Source organism: Chiloscyllium punctatum, chromosome 3 (genome assembly GCF_047496795.1).
Source record: "Chiloscyllium punctatum isolate Juve2018m chromosome 3, sChiPun1.3, whole genome shotgun sequence".
In the NCBI taxonomy this organism is placed as follows: Eukaryota; Metazoa; Chordata; class Chondrichthyes; order Orectolobiformes; family Hemiscylliidae; genus Chiloscyllium; species Chiloscyllium punctatum.
Window position 1 is genome coordinate 66,076,335 of NC_092741.1, and position 21,038 is coordinate 66,097,372.

Below are 21,038 nucleotides of genomic sequence, written 5' to 3' on the forward strand. Positions count from 1 at the left end.
GCCGATAGTTGGGAAGGAAAATGGACAGTAGGGTTGGGTGAAGAGGGAGGGCTGGGCCTGGGATGAAGTGGGAGTGGGAAGATTTGGAAGCTGGTAAATTCTATGTTAAGGCCATATGGTTGTAAGCTCCCTCGGCAAAAGATGAGGTATTCTTCCTCCAGTTTGCATGTGGTCTTGTGTTGATATTGGAGGAGGCCCAGGATGGACTTGTCATTGGGTGGGTGGGACAGGGAGTTGAAGTGGATAGCGACCAGAAGATGGGGTTGATTGAAATGTACGGGCAATAAATGTTCCCTGAACTGCTCCATAAGTTTGTGCTCGATGTCTCCGATGTAGGGGAGATGACTTTGGAAGGAATGGATGCAATAAATCAGGTGAGAGGAAATGCACATGAATCTTTGCCAGACTTGGAATGATTCTTTTGGGTCTTGCACGCAGGTGAGCGGGGGCATGTGTGGGGACAGGTGTTGCACCTTCTGCGGCCACAGGGGAAGGTTCCGGATGTGGAGGGGGTGTTGGTGGGGAGTGTGGACCTAACAAGGGAGTTGTGGAGGAAATGGTCCCTATGGAAAGCAGATAGGTTGAGCAGGGAAATATTATTTTGGTAGTGGGGTCAGACTGCAGGTGTCAGATTTTGGACTTGGAGGTTAGTAGGGTGGAATGTAAGGACCTAAAGAATGCCTTATATCCTTCTATTCTGGTCTCCCATTAAACTTTCTTGATGATTCTCTGTCCCTATCCATGGCATTTTAATGATCTATGGACCTGAATTCCAAACTTTCCTTTTATTTCTCCAAGTTGTTTGATGCCTTTCACATGCAACTTGTATGAGCTCAGAATTGCTTACATTAAAATGAATTTGCCAAAGTTTAGTTAATTACAATCTTTGATTGTAATTTTATGCTCACCTTAATACTGCTTACAAAGCCTTCTAACTTAGTGTCATCAAAATGTCAGATTTCTGGTTTTCTATCCCATCATCTAAGTTGTTAATAAATTGGTGATGAGCTATGTTTAAAATTCAAAATTAGTCATCAGCATGGCTAGCCGCATTGCAAAGAGTTTCAGCTGCCTCCCTACAGGACACCTACATGACTATAGAGGAACCTCAATTATCCAAAGGACACGGGCAGGGAGTATTTTGTTCAGTTAAGCGAATGCTAGATAATTGAATGCCAGTTAACATAGTTTAGCCAAGCACTGGGACCTTGCGATCTTGTTTGGATAATCCAAAATTCCATTAATCGAATGCCAGATAATCGAGGTTCCTTCTCAGTTTGAAAAATAACTGACTTAGAAGAGAAAGAGAGGCTCCCAGCTCTTATGCTTGCCCTCATAACATGCAGAATCAAAAGGAAAATGGGAACCCATATGCAAAAAAGCTTTTAATACCCTGAAGTAAAAAAGAAATGCACATTTAATTTCTTACATGCTGTTCATCACATAGACATATCTTCAGAACAACCTGGGGAGAAATCTTAAAAAGATAAAAATGTACTGCTGGTATAGGCATAATGGGCCGAATAGCCTCCTTCTGAGCTGAATTCTTTTCTGATTCTAAAGTTCGGTTGAAAAATTTACATTTTTTTGATCATTTGTAATTCACTGAGGAAAATTGTAAATTTGTTCTTGAAATGTCTGTATGGTTCACAGGAAGCTATAAATTAATAAGTAAAAGTCTCCATGGAGCCAACCTACCTTTGAATGCTGATCATTGATCCTGCAGGTGATGCTATCCGGACTGTTAACCAGTGAACTGAATTTGCAAACTTCAATAAAAGATGTGTAGGGAGTTGTGAATGGAAACCAACCTTTAAGTAATGGCAAAACAGTGTTTGAAGCAATTGTAAGGATAATATATCTGATGTATGTTGTCCAATCATAAAGTCGTAAAATCAAAGAATCTTACAGCACAGAAACAGACCCTTCAGTCCAACCAGTCCATGCCGACAATGATCCCAAACTAAATTAGTCCCACCTGCCTGGACCTGGCTAATGTCCCTCCGTGCATTGCTTATTCATGTACTTATCTAGATATCTTTTCAATGTTGGAACTGAACCGGCATCCACCACTTCCTCTGGAAGTTCATTCCAGACACAAACCACTCTCTCACAATTGCTGCTCATGTCTTTTAAAACTCCTTTTCATCTCACCTTAAAAGTATGCCCCTAGTCTTTGATAAAATATCTTACTTTAACCACCCTAGGGAAGAAAAACACCTGCCATTCATGTTATCTGAACTCCTCATTATTTTAGACCCTCTATAAGGTCACCTCTCAAACTCTTATGCTCCAACGAACAAGGTCCTAACCTATCCAGCCTCTCCCTGGAACTGAAATTCTCCATTCCCAGCACCATCCTGTAAGTCTGTTCTGAATGTTCTCCAGCTTTAATAATATCCTTCCTATAACAGGGAGACAAGAACTGGACACAACACTCAGATGAGGCCTCAGCAACATTTTGTACAACCTCAACATAAAGTCCCAACTCCATTGGGAGTTCTGCAACACTATCCGAGACCTTACTTTTAATTGCTTCCAATTAAACCTGTTGGACTATAACCTGGTGTTGTGTGATTTTTAACTTACTTTTAATTGTATGAGTCTTGTCATTATTTGTTTTACCAAAATGCAATACCTCTCATTTTTCCAAATGAAATCAAATTTATTCAAAATCATTTCTTTTGGTGGTACCTAAATGGAAACACCTAAACTTACATTGTGTGCAATGAGTTCCTTTTCAGAATCGGTTAACTCACAAACTATGTGACTTATAGAGTCATGGAGTCATGCAACTGTACAGCTTGGTCCAACTCATCCATGCTGACCAGATATTCTTAAATAATCTAGTCCCATTTGCCAGCATTTGACCCCTCTAAACTCTTCCTATTCATGTACCCATTCAGATACCTTTTAAATGTTGTAATTGTACCAGCCTCCACCACTGCCTCTGGCAGCTCATTCCATATTTGTACCACCCTTTGGGTGGAAAAGTTGCCCCTTAGGTCCCTTTAAATCTTTCCCTCTCACCTTACACCTATGCCCTCTAATTTTGGACTCCGCTACTCTGGGGAAAAGACCTTGGCTATTCACCCTACATATGCCCTTCATGATTTTATAAACTTCTATAGGGTCACCTCTCAACCTCTGAGGCTCCAGAGAAAATAGCCCCAGCCTATTCAGCTTCTCTCTATAGCTCAAATCCTTCAACCCTGGCAAGACCCTTGTAAATCTTTTCTGAACCTTTTCAATTTTCCTTTATCAGGTAGACCAGAATTGAACACAGTATTCCAAAAGTGGGCTTAACCAACAACCTGAACAGCCTCAACATGACCTCCACTACCCTTTAACAATCCACCTTCCACACCTGGCACCTTCCCTTGCCACCACAAGAAGTGTAAGATCTGTACCTACAACTACACCCCCCACCCCACTCCCCACCTCCATCCATGGCACCGACGAATCCTTCCACATCTAGTAGAGATTTTCCTGCACGTCCAAACACCTCATCTACTATGTCCGTTGCTCTCAAAGTGGTCTCTTCTACATTGGGGAGACAATGTGTCAAGTCACAAAACATTTCAGAGAACATCTCGAGGGCACATGCACCAAGCAACCCCACTGCCCCGTGCCTGACCACTTCAATTCACCCTCCCAATCAGCCAAGGACATGTAAGTCCTGGGCCTCCTCCACTGCCAAATCCAAGCCACCAGATGCCTGGAGGAAGAATGCCTCATCTTCCACTTTGGAACCCTCCAACCACATGGCGTTGACATTGATTTCACCAGTTTCGACATCTCCCCTCCCCCCACCTCATCCCAGATCCAACCTCTAACTCAGCACCTCTTGAGAACTATCCTATGTATCCATCTTCTTTCCCACCTATCTATTCTACCCTCCGTTTTGATCTGACACCACCACCCCCCCACCTGCATCCACCTATCCCCTTCCCAGCTACCTTACCCCAGCAGCCTCCCTCCTATTTATCTCTCAGTCCCCTTCACTCCCTCCACAATCCTAATGAAGAGCTTATGCTTGAAACGTTGACTGTCCTACTCAGATGCTGCCTAACCTGCTGTGCGTTTCCAGCATCACATTTTTCAACTGTAATCTCCAGCATCTGCAGTCCTCACTTTCTCCTCCCAACTCCTATACTCATTGCACTAACCAATAAAGGCAAGCATACGTCAAAAAGTGTGACGCTATCCTATGTACTTGCAACTCCATCTACAAGGAATCATGAACCTGCACTCCACTGCTTTGGTCCACGGCTTTTCGTCATTTATATAAATGATTTGATGTGAACGTAGGAGGTATGGTTAGTAAGTTTGCAGTTGACACCAAATTTGGAAGTGTTGTGGACAGCAAAAAGTGTTACCTCAGATTACAACGGGATCTTGATCAGATGGGCCGAAGGCCTAACGAGTGGCAGATGAATAATGTGAGGTGCCACACTTTGGAAATGCAAATCAGGATAGGACTTATTGTTATGGTCCAGAGGAATGTTGCTGAACAAAGAGACCTTGGAGCGCACATTTGTTTTTCCTTGAAAGTAGAGTCGCAGGTCGACAAAATCATGAAGATGGTGTTTGTTTTGCTTGTCTTTATTATTTTGTGATTAAAGTAGAAAATCATCTCGCCTTCCTTCCAAGTGGGCCCATTGATTCTTTAGTGAGCACCCAAGAGGATATGAGGGATAAAATATAAAATATTTGGGTTATAATTTCACCTAAACGTGCTCACACATGACTCTCAGCCTATATTTTGCACTCAAGTTTGTGGAATTTGTTCAATCTAACAGCCTTCTGATCTAGTAGTGAGGCCACTTGATAAATTGTTGATGATCACTAGCGAAGTTTCCAGCTATTTAACTCTAGAAAACTGCTTTGCGGAGGATCCTGTAAACTAATTGAAAATGGCAGCTGTAGAAATTTCCCCTTTTACGAAGAGAGACAACTTAAATATACCTTCTTAAAAGATTACAGAGTAATCCAAGCCAAAATCTCAGACTGGATACATATGTTAGCTTTACTTTTATAGTTCTTTTGTTGCAGGTACCTGACCTCAGAGAGCTGCATATTGACAATTGGCCCCATATATATACAAACAGTCAAGTATAATATTTCCAATACAGAACACAAAACTAGATGGGAGAGTGAGTGGTAAAGAAAATTCAGGATGATTTAATTAAGTTGATTGAGATTCCTACGCCTTAATTAGTTTTGCATACAGTGTTGTAATTTATCCTTTTATTCCTTGACCTATCATTTTTCTGAAAGATCAGCCTGTATGACACATTTTAAAAGTCCATTACTCCACATCAACAGCCTTGACCACATCAACTCTCTTTGTTACTTCTTCAAAAACTGAACCAACTTAGTTAAACACAATTTTGTTTTAACAAAACCATGCTGACTCTTCCAAATTAACCCACCTTTCTCCATGTGACTATTAATTCAACAACATGACTTCTTGAATTTCCCCATCATGAAAAGTTAGCAGCTTTTTGGAGCCATCTAAGTTGGTGCAGACCATAACAGCGACATATTCCTTACTCCATTTTCCAATATGCATAATTGATGTTTAAACATCAAACAGCAATTTAAAATAATTTGGAAAAATGGTCCAGTTTCAACCATATTAAAATGCCTCTTGGTGCATACTTTTCCAAGACATAGGCAAGACCATTTTAGATCCAATTATCTGTAAATGTTGTTGGGAACACTGCACACTCACTGCGTACTGGGCGAAAGACACATGTCATGCCTCATCTAGAATCGACCCAACCATCCGTCACAGCCAAAGAACTTCATGAGGCCCTGATGTTTATCACAGTGATTCTCTTTCTTGCAGAATTGATCTAGAAGATGGGAATATTATCTTCTTGAGCCACCATAAACTTTGGTAGCAAATATTTTTCATTATTGGGACAGTGAGCTATTATCTTCTTTTTTTCTTGCTGAGAGCGTGCTTACCTGTCTAACTATGCTGAAGTGCTTGTATCGTGTTTCAGAACATTGGATAAACCTGGTGGTGAAATTTCGGATTCCTTTATGATGCCTTCTTTCTGCTTCAGCTTTCCAGTTGTATCACTTTCAACTTCTTTCCAATGAATAGCACTTTAACCTTTCTCACAGGTATAGCTGTATTTGCAGATTTTGCACATCCATTCACAGGTAAATCTTGGTGTCCAATGATGACCTGTCCAGTGCTCAATGATTTTACACTCCCGTGTTGTTTAACTCTGGTCTGCTTGTTCAGTCATGTGACAAGCTTAGATTGCGAGGAATTTTCATCTTACCGTGGGTGTTGCTATTTGATTGTTGCTATTTACAATTCTGCCTGTGGAAATTGTTTGAGTACTTTGATATGTCTAGCATTTTGAATTATCTGAATTTGATGTCATGATTTTACTGTATTTTGATACAGGATAGGGATGAATAAGAAAGTTACTGAGGGAGTAGAATCATGGAACAGAATAAAAGATAGCTGAACATTGGAACTAAAACTTAATTGACATGTACAGCTGACAGATCACAGGTACAGTGGAACTAAATCACTGAGGGAATTAAGGATGGATCAATTTACAAGGAGCTGAATGGGATGATGGAAAGGCAGAAAGCGAATTGTTTCAGAGGTCTTTTGCCACAGGATTTTCAGGATTTCAATAGGAAATAAAGGTATAAAGACTGAGGCAAACAAATGCTTGAACGTGATAGACGGCAAATATCCGACAATTGTGTGGAGCTGAGATCATAGTTGGAGAATTCCATACTTTAGGTATTAGTGTCAGATTGGAGCTTGGATCGAGAGCCATATAGATATCACTTGGGAATTGAACAATTTGTATCTGAAAACAATGATTATTCTGGAGAAAATTTTTTTTCATTCACCTCTAATTGTTAGATAGGCAGCTGGAGATTACAGAAACAGAAGGAATTTCGTGGTAGTTAAAGCAGAGCACCAACAGGATGCATAAGAAATTAAGCCCTTCCCTCAGATGCCATCAGGGAAGCCCATTAATAAAGATGGGAAGCACTTTAGCTAATTGAAGTTAGGTTCCCACTGACTTTGGACCTATGTGTATACTTTTAATGGACCTAGTCACAATTTCTATATGGTAATGGGATAAGTTGTGTGCTGAAAAGGAGTTATTTGCCCAAACTGACATTCTGATATTCTATAAAGCAGTGATTGAGACCTGTGAAGCCTCCTGCAACTCAGTGGAGATGACCAGCCCTGGGGCTGAAGGGATTAGGAGCTCAGTTGATGCTGTGGGCCCATAGCAGTCCACTGCGGCTCCTTTCCACACTCACCTATTTAAAAGGTCAACACATTCAGGACACAAGACATTTCTCTGCACATGATCACTATCCACTATCTGCCCACACTCTGGCACTCAAAGAATACAGTCTCTTCTCTCCACTGCACCACCTTGCTTTCAACATCTTTTAGCCACAGATTATCAACGTGGAAACCTGAGTCACAACTATACTAAGCTGCCTGGTGTAAGCCACTTTTCAACAATCATCAACCTGTCACCATGATTCTGGTACTGCAAGTTGTTTCATAATTAATGATTTTTATGACATGTAAATGACATATATGAAACCACCAAAGCCAGGGTAATTTTTAACACACCACAAAGACACTGCAGAGATCAACATTGCACCCTAACTCACTGTTGGAAAAACAAACTTTTGCACCCTGCTTCATCAAGTCTCTCTGTATGCCCCTTTTTATGGGTTGTACAGCATTCCTTATAAGATTATGAAATTCAACAAAAGAAAGGTTGCAGTAAGGAGACTGGACACATTTTTCATATGAAAGCACTTGAAAATTAATGTTATGCACTAAGTTTTTAAATAAAAATTAATTCCTACTTTAGATTGACAAAGGCGATCTAAAGAAACCCTGAAATATATTCATCACAAGAAAATTTATACCATGTTCAAAAGAATGGTTCAAGTAAATCCTCCTGAATTCTGAAAAATTAAGTGAGGACTACAGCACAATAACCAGGAGCTAGTGTTTCTGAGATGAGACAACGGTGTCAAGTGTATAAGCCAATCAATAGCATCTAAAAATTGGTCTCCTTTTAAATGTTACATTTCATTTCCTTTCAACTTCTGATGAAATTGTTCAATTGTTAATTTTAGGAATACAGTCAGCCATTTATATAAGAAAGTATGATCTATGAGCAAATGAATGCATGGCTGAGGAGCTGGTGCATGGGAGAAGGATTCACATTTTTGGATCATTGGAATCTCTTTTGGGGTAGAAGTGACCTGTACAAGAAGGATGGATTGCACCTAAATTTGAAGGGGACTAATATACTGGCAGGGAAATTTGCTAGAACTGCTTGGGAGGATTTAAACTAGTAAGGTTTGGGGGTGGGGGGTGGGGTGGGGGGGGGGGTGGGGGGTGGGTGGGTGGGGGATGGGTGGGTGGGACCCAGGGAGATAGTGAGGAAAGCGATTGATCTGAGATGGGTACAGCCTAGAACACAAGTGAGTCAAACAGTCAGGGCAGGCAAGGACAAGGTAGGTTTAATAAATTAAATTGCATTTATTTCAATGCAAGGGGCCTAACAGGGAAGGCAGATGAACTCAGGGCAAGGTTAGGAACATGGGACTGGGATATCATAGCAATTACGGAAACATGGCTCAGGGATGGCAGGACTGGCAGCTTAATTTTCTAGAATACAAATGCTACAGGAAGGATAGAAAGGGAGACAAGAGAGGAGGGGGAGTGGCATTTTTGATAAGGGATAGTATGACAGCTGTGCTGAGGGAGGATATTCCCAGAAATACATCCAGGGAGGTTATTTGGGTGGAACTGAGAGAGAAGAAAGGGATAATCACCTTATTGGGCTTGTATTATAGACCCCCCAATAGTCAGAGGGAAATTGAGAAACAAACTTGTAAGGAGATCTCAGCTTAGATAGATCAGTAAGAATAATAGGGTAGTTATGGTCGGGGATTTTAACTTTCTAAACGTCGACTGGGACTGCCATAATGTTAAAGGTTTAGATGGAGAGGAATTTCTTAAGTGTGTACAAGACAATTTTCTGATTCAGTATGTGGATGTACCTACTAGAGAAGGTGCAAAACTTGACCTACTCTTGGGAAATAAGGCAGGGCAGGTGACTGAGGTGTCAGTGGGGGAGCACTTTAGGGGCAGCGACCATAATTCTATTCGTTTTAAAATAGTGATGGAAAAGGATAGACCAGATCTAAAAGTTGAAGTTCTAAATTGGACAAAGGCCAATTTTGACAGTATTAGGCAAGAACTTTCGAAAGTTGATTGGAGGCAGATGTTCGCAGGTAAAGGGACGGCTGGAAAATGGGAAGCCTTCAGAAATGAGATAACAAGAATCCAGAGAAAGTATATACCTGTCAGGGTGAAAGGGAAGGCTGGTAGGTATAGGGAATGCTGGATGACTAAAGAAATTGAGGGTTTGGTTAAGAAAAAGAAGGAAGCATATGTCAGGTATAGACAGGATAGAACAAGTGAATCCTTAAAAGAGTATAAAGGAAGTAGGAGTATACTTAAGAGGGAAATCAGGAGGGCAAAACGGGGACATGAGATAGCTTTGGCAAGTAGAATTAAGGAGAATTCAAAGGGTTCTTAGAAATATATTAAGGACAAAAGGGTAACTGGGGAGAGAATAGGGCCCCTGAAAGATCAGCAAGGTGGCCTTTGTGTGGAGCCACAGAAAATGGGGGAGATACTAAATGAATATTTTGCATCAGTATTTACTGTGGAAAAGGATATGGAAGATATAGACCGTAGGGAAATAGATGGTGGCATCTTGCAAAATGTCCAGAAACAGAGGAGGAAGTGCTGGATGTCTTGAAACAGTTAAAGGTGGATAAATCCCCAGGACCTGATCAGTTCTACCAGACAACTCTATGGGAAGCTAGAGAAGTGATTGCTGGGCCTCTTGCTGAGATATTTGTATCATCGGTAGACACAGGTGACTTGCCGGAAGACTGGAGGTGGCAAACGTGGTGCCGCTGTTTAAGAAGGGCATTAAAGATAAGCCAGGGGGAACTATAGAGCAGTGAGCCTGACCTCAGTGGTGGGCAAATTGTTGGAGGAAATCTTGAGCGACAGGATGTACATGTATTTGGAAAGGCAAGGACTGATTTGGGATAGTCAACATGGCTTTGTGCGTGGAAAATCATGTCTCACAAACTTGATTGAGTTTTTTGAAGAAGGAACAAAGAAGGTTGATGAGGGCAGAGCAGTAGATATGATCTATCTGGACTTCAGTAAGGCATTTGACAAGGTTCCCCATGGGAGACTGATTAGCAAGGTTAGATCTTATGGAATACAGGGACAACTAGCCATTTGGGGGATACAGAACTGGCTCAAAGGTAGAAGACAGAGGGTGGTGGTGGAGGGTTGTTTTTCAGACTGGAGGCCTGTGATCAGTGGAGTGCCACAAGGATCAGTGCTGGGTCCTCTACTTTTTGTCATTTACATAAATGCTTTGGATGCGAGCATAAGAGGTACAATTAGTAAATTTGCAGATGACACCAAAATTGGAGGTGTAGTGGACAGCGAAGAGGGTTACCTCAGATTACAACAGGATCTGGACCAGATGAGCCAATGGGCGGAGAAGTGGCAGATGGAGATTAATTCAGATAAATGCGAGGTGCTGCATTTTGGGAAAGCAAATCTTAGCAGGACTTATACATTTAATGGCAAGGTCCTAGGGAGTGTTGCTAAACAAAGAGACCTTGGAGTGCAGGTTCATAGCTGCTTGAATGTGGAGTCGCAGGTAGATAGGATAGTGAAGAAGGCGTTTGGTATGCTTTCCTTTATTGGTCAGAGTATTGAGTACAGGACTTGGAAGGTCATCTTGCGGCTGTACAGGACATTGGTTAGGTCACTGTTGGAATATTGCATGCAATTCTGGTCTCCTTCCTATCGGAAAGATGTTGTGAAACTTGAAATGGCTCTGAAAAGATTTACAAGGATGTTGCCAGAGTTGGAGGATCTGAGCTACAGGGAGAGCCTGAACAGACTGGGGCTGTTTTCCCTGGAGTGTTGGAGGCTAAGGGGTGACCTTATAGAGATTTACAAAATTATGAGGGGCATAGATAGGATAAAGAGACAAAGTCTTTTCCCTGGGGTTGGGGAGTCCAGAACTAGAGGGCATAGATTTAGGGTGAGAGGGGAAAGATATAAAAGAGACCTAAGGGGCAACTTTTTGACACAGAGGGTGGTACGTGTATGGAATGAGCTGCCAGAGGATGTGGTGGAGACTGGTACAATTGCAGCATTTAAAAGGCATTTGGATGGGTATATGAATAGGAAGGGTTTGGAGGGATATGGGATATGGCAGGTGGGACTAGATTGGATTGGGATATCTGGTCCCAGGGACGGGGTTGGACCGAAGGGTCTGTTTCCATGCTGTACATCTCTATGACTCTATGACTCTATCAGGGGAAGCTGTGAGGATCATTACGAAATAAGGCTACAATCTTTGAATGGTCTTGTACTTATACACATGATTGAGGTTTTGGAGAAGGCACATGATTATATACAGTCAGTCATGTTGCACTGGTTTGTTTCATATCTAACTTTGTTTATTACCCACACACTGAGTTACAGGATATGAATAAATAAAAGTACATCAACCCTCACTTTCTTTCTGTGTCAGTGCACTCCACTTGATAAAGCTTTTACTGCATCATCACAAAGCTAGTGAAGTGTTCAACATGATGGTGAAAGAGACCACTCTTTACTAGATTTAAATGGGTTGTACTATATAGGATTAAATCTCAAGCCTAATGATGAATTTTAAAACTCTTCAACTTTGTTATTATCTTTAAGTCTGAATTTGAAAGCACAGTAGCAAAGGGTTCACTTATCTTGGAAAAGTGAACCTGTTTCATTAATATACTGTTGGAACTTTCATTGTTGCTAAATGTTCTTGAGATTCACTGCACCTTGTATTATTACCATAATAATTGATACAGTGGCGAAATTTTCAGTTAAAATCCTGTTACATTATTACATTATTTCATATTATCTCATTTTCATTATTTTTCCAAGCTCATATCTGATTAACATGCTTCAATCTAATAATTTTTTAAAAATTTCACAATATTGTGGAACGTGTCTCAGAATCCTGAACTAATTTTGACATTCAGAATGTATGAAAACTCACATTTGAATTTTATAAATGGTTTTGACTAGACACACTACATGTTTCTGAAACTGCCTGACAAATCCTCTGTTGCAGATTAATGTACTTTTTCAAACTAGATATTTCAGGCACCTGCAAAAGAAAACACAAGCTTGATTTATGGTCAACATGTCTGTTGTTACATAACTGGATGAGAAATCGCTCTTTGTTTATGCTATTTGTGTATTTACTCATGAATTTTCCAGTCAGGTTCATTGTATCTACAAATGTGAGCAAAAGCAAATGGAAAATTTAGCTGAGAATGGGAGGTGAAGTGCAGGAGAAAAGTCTGCAACTTCATTGACTGTAAATAGGGCCAATATCAGTCGTCATTCCTAATTCACAGATGGGAAACGATGCAATGTGGGGAGATTCAATGTTAAGCAAGGCAATGTGTATGTGTCAGTAGAGTTTAAGAACCATTTCTCAGGATTATGGCATTTTGAGCATTCGGATTTAATAAGCCATCAATTGGATGTTTTTTTTTAGGTGTTACAGTAAGCGATCCTTCCCTTCTACCTACTGAACATTAGATCACTGTGGAATCAGTATCAATCTTGTGATTAGCAGCCAGAGTTGCACATTTATGGTGCACTCACTCAAGTTGTCGATTTAAAAGTTTTAATTACTGGTTATGGGGACCTCTGCATAAACTTTGCATGTTGTTTGTGGAACTGTGGTTGCAATTTGAAGCTTAATTTGACAGCTGGCTAATTGATTTGTCTGTATCCAAAGTCTTTCATATAGAATGCAATGACAATAATCTACTGTCAAGCCATTTGTATATGATCATATTTCTTCCCATTCTTATTAACTTTTCCCCTAGGTTTATAATCAGAGGCTAAACTAATGAAATTATTTGTTAAAGCGATACTCAAGATTACATTTATTTCACACGTATACTATTTCATTAACATATATATTAAAACACATCTTTATTACTGCATTGTAGCATTTAAGATAGGCAACACAAATTGTTTTTCTTCGGTGGACAAATATAGTGAAGTCATCGTTAGATGCAGTGAAGACATTATATCTGGCAATCATAAGACCACAAGAAACAGGATCAGGAGTAGGCCATTCGACCCCTCCAACTTCCTCTATCATTCAGCCAGTTCATAGAATCACCTGACAATTCTCATTATGTTATGCTGCTTCTAATGCAGCATGGACTCTGCACAGGCACCTGTAAGATATGAACAGTCCTCAAAATTGTAAACTTTCCCAAGAAACCAAGTAGGATTCTCTTTAAAATATTTTTACACTTCTTGAAATAATCGTTATTGCTATTTTCCAGGGAATCACATCATATTAACATTCATATTTAGTATATCAATTCATTGGATGCCATTAATTATTTTGTCTTAAATATGATCTTTTGTACTAATAATGTGAGGGTCATCTTGGAACAGGATTCTTTAACACTCTATGCAAATAACCAAATGCGACCATGTCAGATAGGTTATGAAAACAACGCAAAATAACATTCTTCACAACAGCCATATGAAGTGTTCAAAATTCCTTAGTAGAGAGGAATACTTCTTCTGCACTTGAAATCCCAAACACATTTGTAAAAAAAAATTGCTGTGCTACAAACAGGAGATACAGGAAATCATTCCCTTAAGTCTTTTGCAGATCTATATGCAATTCATCTCAGAATTGCAAATAATAATAATGCAAGACAGTAGGGATAAACAGCTCCTGGGAACTATGTTAAGAGTATTAAGATGATTTTTGATAGATCATTTAAATACCAAAGATAGATGTCAAAGTCATTAATCAGGCTTAGAATTGAAAGTGTAGCCTAAGCTGTACATCAGTCTCCTTGGCCACTCCATCATCCTTTTGCCAGTAAAGGACATAATAATTCATCTTTCAACTCAGTTAGCCATTCTAGAGAGTAAATGAGCAATCCTGCATGCACATCATTAAGCAAAATTAGAATGAATAAAAAGAGAGCATGGAGAGATTGTAAAAATGTACTCGTCTCACCCAGTAAAATTGTTTGTTAGGTTTGCCGTCTGCACTTCTAACCAGCCATTAAAAACTAGCTAATGTCCCAAATTCACATCCCTCTCCATATTGAATTAGTTGATTGCAAGCAGCAAGTATTGCCAAATATACACACAACAAACACAAAATACAAGCATGCTTTCATGCATGGGTGTTTTGCCTTGAAGGCAGGTTCTTGGTTTGTTGTCTGCTGATGCTCCATCATGAGCCATTTCCTTGGCAGCTCTCATTTGTGGTGCTTTGCCACTGCCATCAGTTGTCAGGGGCAGGGTGAGTAGGCAGATCTCAACTCTCCTTCAGCTAGCAGCAAGTCAAATCCAGTGCTGTTGCCACTATTCTGAAACACGTTATCCATAAATGTGCAACTTAGTTTTTATGTATGCTAATTCACTCAACAAATTAATGAGAACATTTTTCTTTCTTTAACATGCTTACGATTGGAAATCTCTCCATTGCCCACATTATATAAGGCATGTGTGAACCACCATGAAATTACCAACAAGAAAATTCTTCCCAGCAGAAGGTCAACCTCAAAGTGATTAAAATTATCCAGAATGAAGAAATTTCATTAAAAATTTTATTTGGAAAAAACTAGAAAATGTAAAATTTGCTCCCTGCACTCCAGTGCACTGGTTAAAAAAAAACGTAGAGTCAGAGAATCATGCAGCAGGGAAACAAACCCTTTGGTCCATGCTGACCATGTTTCCAAAACTAAACTAGTCCCATTTGCCTAAATTTGGCCCATTTCCCTCCAAACTTTTTCTATTCATATACCTGCCCAAATGTCTTTTAAATGTTGCAACTTTATCTATCACTTCCTCTGGCAGTTCATGCTATATACTCACCACCCTCTATGTGAAAATCGTTGCCCCTCAGGTCCCTTTTAAATCTTTCCCCTCTCATCTCATTATGATCCTGCTCCACAGCTACCTAATTGTGGTGCAGAGCTCCAAAAGCTAGTACTTACAAATAAACCTGTTGGATTATAACCTGGTGTTGTGTATGTTTTTAACTATAGTTCCCTCGCTTTTCTTTGCAGCCTTTCTTAAATAAAGACACATCATTAGCCACGCTCCAGTCTCAGAACCTCATGTAGATGATACAAATAATCTGATTGGGGCCCCGTAATGTCTTCCCTAGCTTCCCACACTGTCCTAGATAACAATTGATCAGGTCTTGGGGATTTATCCACCTTTATTTTTCCTGCAACATAGGGAGAATTGGTCATGCTCCGATTTTGAATTTATTGATCGATCTTTATGCATGTTAAGACCTCCAGCATCTCCTCTGCAGTAATGTGGACTGTTTACAAGATATTTCTACTTATTTCCCCAAATTCCCTAACTTCCATATATTTCTCCACAATAAATATGCTTTTAGAATCTCACACATCTTTGTGGTTCCACACATAGATGTTCTTGTTGATCTTTAAGAAGCTCTATTCTCTTCCTGATTTCTCTTTTGCCCTTGATAGACGTATAAAATATCTTTGGATTCTCCTTCACCTTATCTGCCAAATCTATCTCATATCCCCTTTCCTGGTTTCCTTCTATAGTATGCCTCTATTCACCTTACACTTATCAAGGGATTCACTTGATGCCTGCTATCTCCTTTTTCTTGCCCATAGCCTCATATCTCCAGTCATCCAGTGTTCCCTACTTCTACTTGCCCTTCACACTAACAGGAACATACTGTCCCTGAACTCTTGTTATCTCATTTTTGAAAGCATCCCACTTGCCATTTGTCCTTTTCCCTGCGAACAGCTTATCCCAATCCACTTTTAAAAGTTCCTGTCTAATGCCATCAAAATTGGCCTTGCCCCAATTTAGAAATTTAACTTTTACACAAGGCCTATCCTTTTCCATAACTATTTAAAATCTAATAGAATTATGGGCACCGGTGCCAAAGTGCTCCCCCATTAACACCTTAGTCACTCGCCCTGCCTCGCTTCCCAAAAGAAGGCTGAGTTTTTCTCCTGCTCCAGTGATATATTTCCATATTGGTGAAGAAACGTTTCTGAACACACTGAACAAACTCTTCCCCATCCATGCCATTAGCATCATGGCAGTCCCAGTCTATTTGTGGAAAGTTAAAATCCCCTAATATTACAATCTCTTTATTTTTACTGTTATCTGTGATCTTCATAAATATTTGCTCCTTAATTTCCAGCTGACTGGTGGGAGTCTGTAGTAAAATCCCATCAAGGTGATCACCCCTTCTTATTTCTCAGTTCCACCTAGGCAGCTTCACTAGACAATGCCCCAGGAATTGCCTCTCTAAATACAGCGGTGACGTTTTCCCTCATCGAAACTATCCCCTCCTCTCTTGCTGTACCTCTCTCCTACCTAGCATCTATCTGCCAGAACATTCAGCTGCCAGACCTGTCCCTCCCTCAGCCATTTTTTGTATTAGCTATGATATTCCAATCCCATCCATCCCATCTGTTTTACCTGGCAGGCCTCTTGCATTAAGATAAACCTTTTAATTCTTCAGAGTTGCCTTCGCCTCTGCCATGTTCTTGCCTCCCTTATTTACCTAACTTGCTCCCTTTAACCTCTGAACCCTCCTCAAACTTCTGTCTACTTTCACAACTGCTTAGGTTCCCCCCTGCCCAACCAACCATACTGGGTTGAAGTCTCCCAAGTCACACTAACAACTATCGCCACTAGGATATTGGTCCTCCTCTAGTCCGAGTGGAACCCAACCCTCTTGTACCGATCATTTCTGCCTCAAAGGTGATCCCCAAAACTTCAAAACTCTGAACCCTTGTCCCCTGCACCAATTCCTCAGCCATGCATTCATCCACCTTATCCTCTTATTTCTACTCTCATTGGCTGAGTACCAGAAATTAGGGATAGTCAACATGGCTTTGTGCGTGGAAAATCATGTCTCACAAACTTGATTGAGTTTTTTGAAGAAGTAACAAAGAAGATTGATGAGGGCAGAGCAGTAGATATGATCTATCTGGACTTCAGTAAGGCGTTTGACAAGGTTCCCCATGGGAGACTGATTAGCAAGGTTAGATCTCATGGAATACAGGGACAACTAGCCATTTGGGGGATATAGAACTGGCTCAAAGGTAGAAGACAGAGGGTGGTGGTGGAGGGTTGTTTTTCAGACTGGAGGCCTGTGACCAGTGGAGTGCCATAAGGATCAGTGCTGGGTCGTCTACATTTTGTCATTTACATAAATGAATTGGATGCGAGCTTAAGAGGTACAGTGAGTAAGTTTGCAGATGACACCAAAATTGGAGGTGTAGTGGACAGCGAAGAGGGTTACCTCAGATTACAACAGGATCTGAACCAGATGGGCCAATGGGCTGAGAAGTGGCAGATGGAGATTAATTCAGATAAATGTGAAGTGCTGCATTTTGGGAAAGCAAATCTTAGCAGGACTTATACACTTAATGGCAAGGTCCTAGGGAGTGTTGCTAAACAAAGAGACCTTGGAGTGTAGGTTCATAGCTCCTTGAAAGTGGAGTCGCAGTTAGATAGGATAGTGAAGAAGGCGTTTGGTATGCTTTCCTTTATTGGTCAGACTATTGAGTACAGGAGTTGGGAGGTCATGTTGCGGCTGTACAGGACATTGGTTAGGCCACTGTTGGAATATTGCGTGCAATTCTGGTCTCCTTCCTATCGGAAAGATGTTGTGAAACTTGAAAGGGTTCAGAAAAAATTTACAAGGATGTTGCCAAGATTGGAGGATCTGAGCTACAGGGAGAGGCTGAACAGGATGGGGCTGTTTTCCCTGGAGCGTCAGAGGCTGAGGTGTGAGTTTATAGAGATTTACAAAATTATGAAGGGCATGGATAGGATAAATAGACAAAGTCTTTTCCCTGGGGTCAGGGAGTCCAGAACTAGAGGGCATAGATTTAGGGTGAGAGGGGAAAGATATAAAAAGACCTAAGGGGCAACTTTTTCACGCAGAGGGTGGTACGTGTATGGAATGAGCTGTAAGAGGAAGTGGTGGAGGCTGGTACAGTTGCAACATTTAAGAGACATTTGCATAGGTATTTGAATAGGATGTGTTTGGAGGGATATGGGCTGAATGCTGGCAGGTGGGACTAGATTGGGTTGGGATATCTGGTCGGCATGGACAGATTAGACCGAAGAGTCTGTTTCTGTGCTGTACATCTCTATGACTCTCTGACTCTAAGTAATCCAGAGATAACTACCTTTAAGGTCCTGCTTTTTAACCTGCTGCCTATCTTTCTATATTCACTCTGCAGAAGCTCATCTTTTTTCTACCCGTGTCATTGGAACCAATGTGTACGGTGACCTCCGGCTGACAACTTGCTGAACTGTTCTGAGATGTCCTTGACCCTGGCACCAGGGATGTAACACACTATCCTTGATGCTCACTCACAGCCACAGAATCACCTATCTGTGCCCTTGACTGGAGAGTCCCCTATCATCATTGCTCATTTGACCCTTGACAAAACTGGCTTAACAGAAGAACCAGCCATGGTGCCCAAGACTTGGCTGCCACTGCCATTTTCTTCTGAGAGGCTATACCCCCAGCTGAATCCCAAATTTGTTTGAGGGAGCGATAGACACAGAAGATTTCTGCACTACCTTCCTACCACTCCTGGCAGCCACCCATGAAGGACATCAGCCTATTCTGATGATTAATTCGATGTACCTCAATTCATTTTATTGATTCTGATTCACATTACTGATAGCATTAGCCAGCAGAAGTCCATTGATCAATCTTCAATTAATCATCTGCCATCTTTTAAGGGAGAGGTTTAAATTTTCCAATCCCTTTACAACAAGCTAGAAATTGATACAAATTTTAAAATGAAGTTTTAATCTATTTCACAACACTATCCCTTTCAGAAACTCAAGTCCAGAAAAATTATACTCCTCTCTCAACTCTTTAAGTTTCTACTTAACTGACTCCTTCCAGTTTCTCTTCTTGAACATCGAAGACAATTTTATGATTCCTCTTCAAGTCTGATAGCAGGACCCTTTCACAAGTCTGTTTTAAAATTCTAACATTTCTACCTCAAACTCTCCCGGCATGGAAATTTCACAAACTTGAAAACAATCTGCTGTGGTAGTGATTGGTTTCCTCTTAACGGAACTGAAGTAACTCAGCTCTTAATTCTCAATTATAATTGGCATGGTGGCTCAGTGGCTAGCACTGCTGCCTCACAGTACCAGGGACCAAGGTTTGATTCCCACCTTGGGTGACTGTCTGTGTGGAGTTTGCACATTCTCCCTGGGTCTGCATGGGTTTCCTTTGGGTTCTCCAGTTTCCTTCCACAATCCAAAGATGTGCAGGTTAGGTGAATTGGCCATGCTAAATTGCCCATAGCATTAGGTGCATTAGTCAGAGGTAAATATAGGATTGGGGAATGGGTCTGGATGGATTACTATTTGGAGGGTTGGTGTGGACATGTTGGGCCAAAGGGCCTGTTTCCACACTGTAGGTAATCTAATTGTGTTTGTTTTCTGAACTGAACTAAAAAGAAAATTAATGGTTGAATGTGTTTTCAGTGCCTGTCATATGTCCAAGGTATGAACATTTTATTTCACTAACAATTAAATGGGTCTTTCAAGACCTTGATTGCAGTCACATATCTTCTAGGGTCACATATCTTCTTCAGTGATACATTCAAATCACTGCTCCAGAATGATTTTCTGACCTTTTCTTAAAAAATATTTATAAGCAGTATCCCACTTTCGCATGTCTCTTCTTTTGAAACAATCCAAATTCCAAAAATGACTCCTTGGCCACACCTTTCATCATACTTAGCTGAAGGGAGCAACTTCATTGCAGCCAAACATGCTATGACACAAGTTCGCTAGTAAAGGAAGTTGAGAAGAGGATATAAATAGATTGGTAAAGTACATGGGTAGGTGAAGTGATTGGTAAAAACAAGCTTTGTCGATGGAGTTTGATATGGGATAACGTAAGTTTGTTTACTTTGGCAAGAAGAACACAGAGCGTTACTTAAAAGTAGTGAGATTGCACCATGCTGTATTGCAGAGTGATCTGAGTGACCTTATAGAAGAATTGCAAAATATTAGAATGCAGATGAATTATAAAGGAGATGAACTATAAATGTAGGAATGTCATACTACAACTGAATGGGGCATTGGTGAGACATCATTTATAGTTTGGATATAATTTTGGTCCCCTCACTTAAGGGGAGACATATTTGAATTGGAGCTTCAGGGCTGAGGAACAGGCCAAAACTATAGATCGGCCAGGGCAGTCAGGTTTGTGAATTTTAGGTAGGGCGTTGAACTGGGCGGTGTGGGGTTACTGGCCTATGAGGTTGGAGGCTGTAGGTAGGAGATGCCCTGAGGGATGAGGTTGTGTATTTTCTGGGAGATGATGGTTTGGTGGCGGGAAGTGAGGTCATAGTCAAGGAGGCAGTAGGAGGAGGTGTCCGTGAGTTGGAGCCTTTTTGAATTGGAGACACTTCAGAAAACATTCACTCTCTAGATTGATTCCTGGGATGAAAATGTTGTCTTAAGAGGAAAATTTAAGCAGACTGGATCTCTACTCATTGAAATTAGGAAGAATGAAGAGTAAATTTACTGAAATAATAAGATTTTGAATGGGCTTGACAGGATAGATGCTGTTCGGATATTTGCCCTCACGGGAGAAACCAGAACTAGTGGGCACAATTTCAAAATAAGAGGTTTCCAATTCAAGACAGAAATATGGGGAGACATTTTCCTGGCTCATTCCAGGCTGACCCCAGACCTTTTAGAAAGGCAGACAGGGGAACTCCTAATTAGGAAGCAAAAAATACAACTTTTAAGTTCTCAGAATATTTCAGGCAGGTCATGTTTCCCAACTTTTATG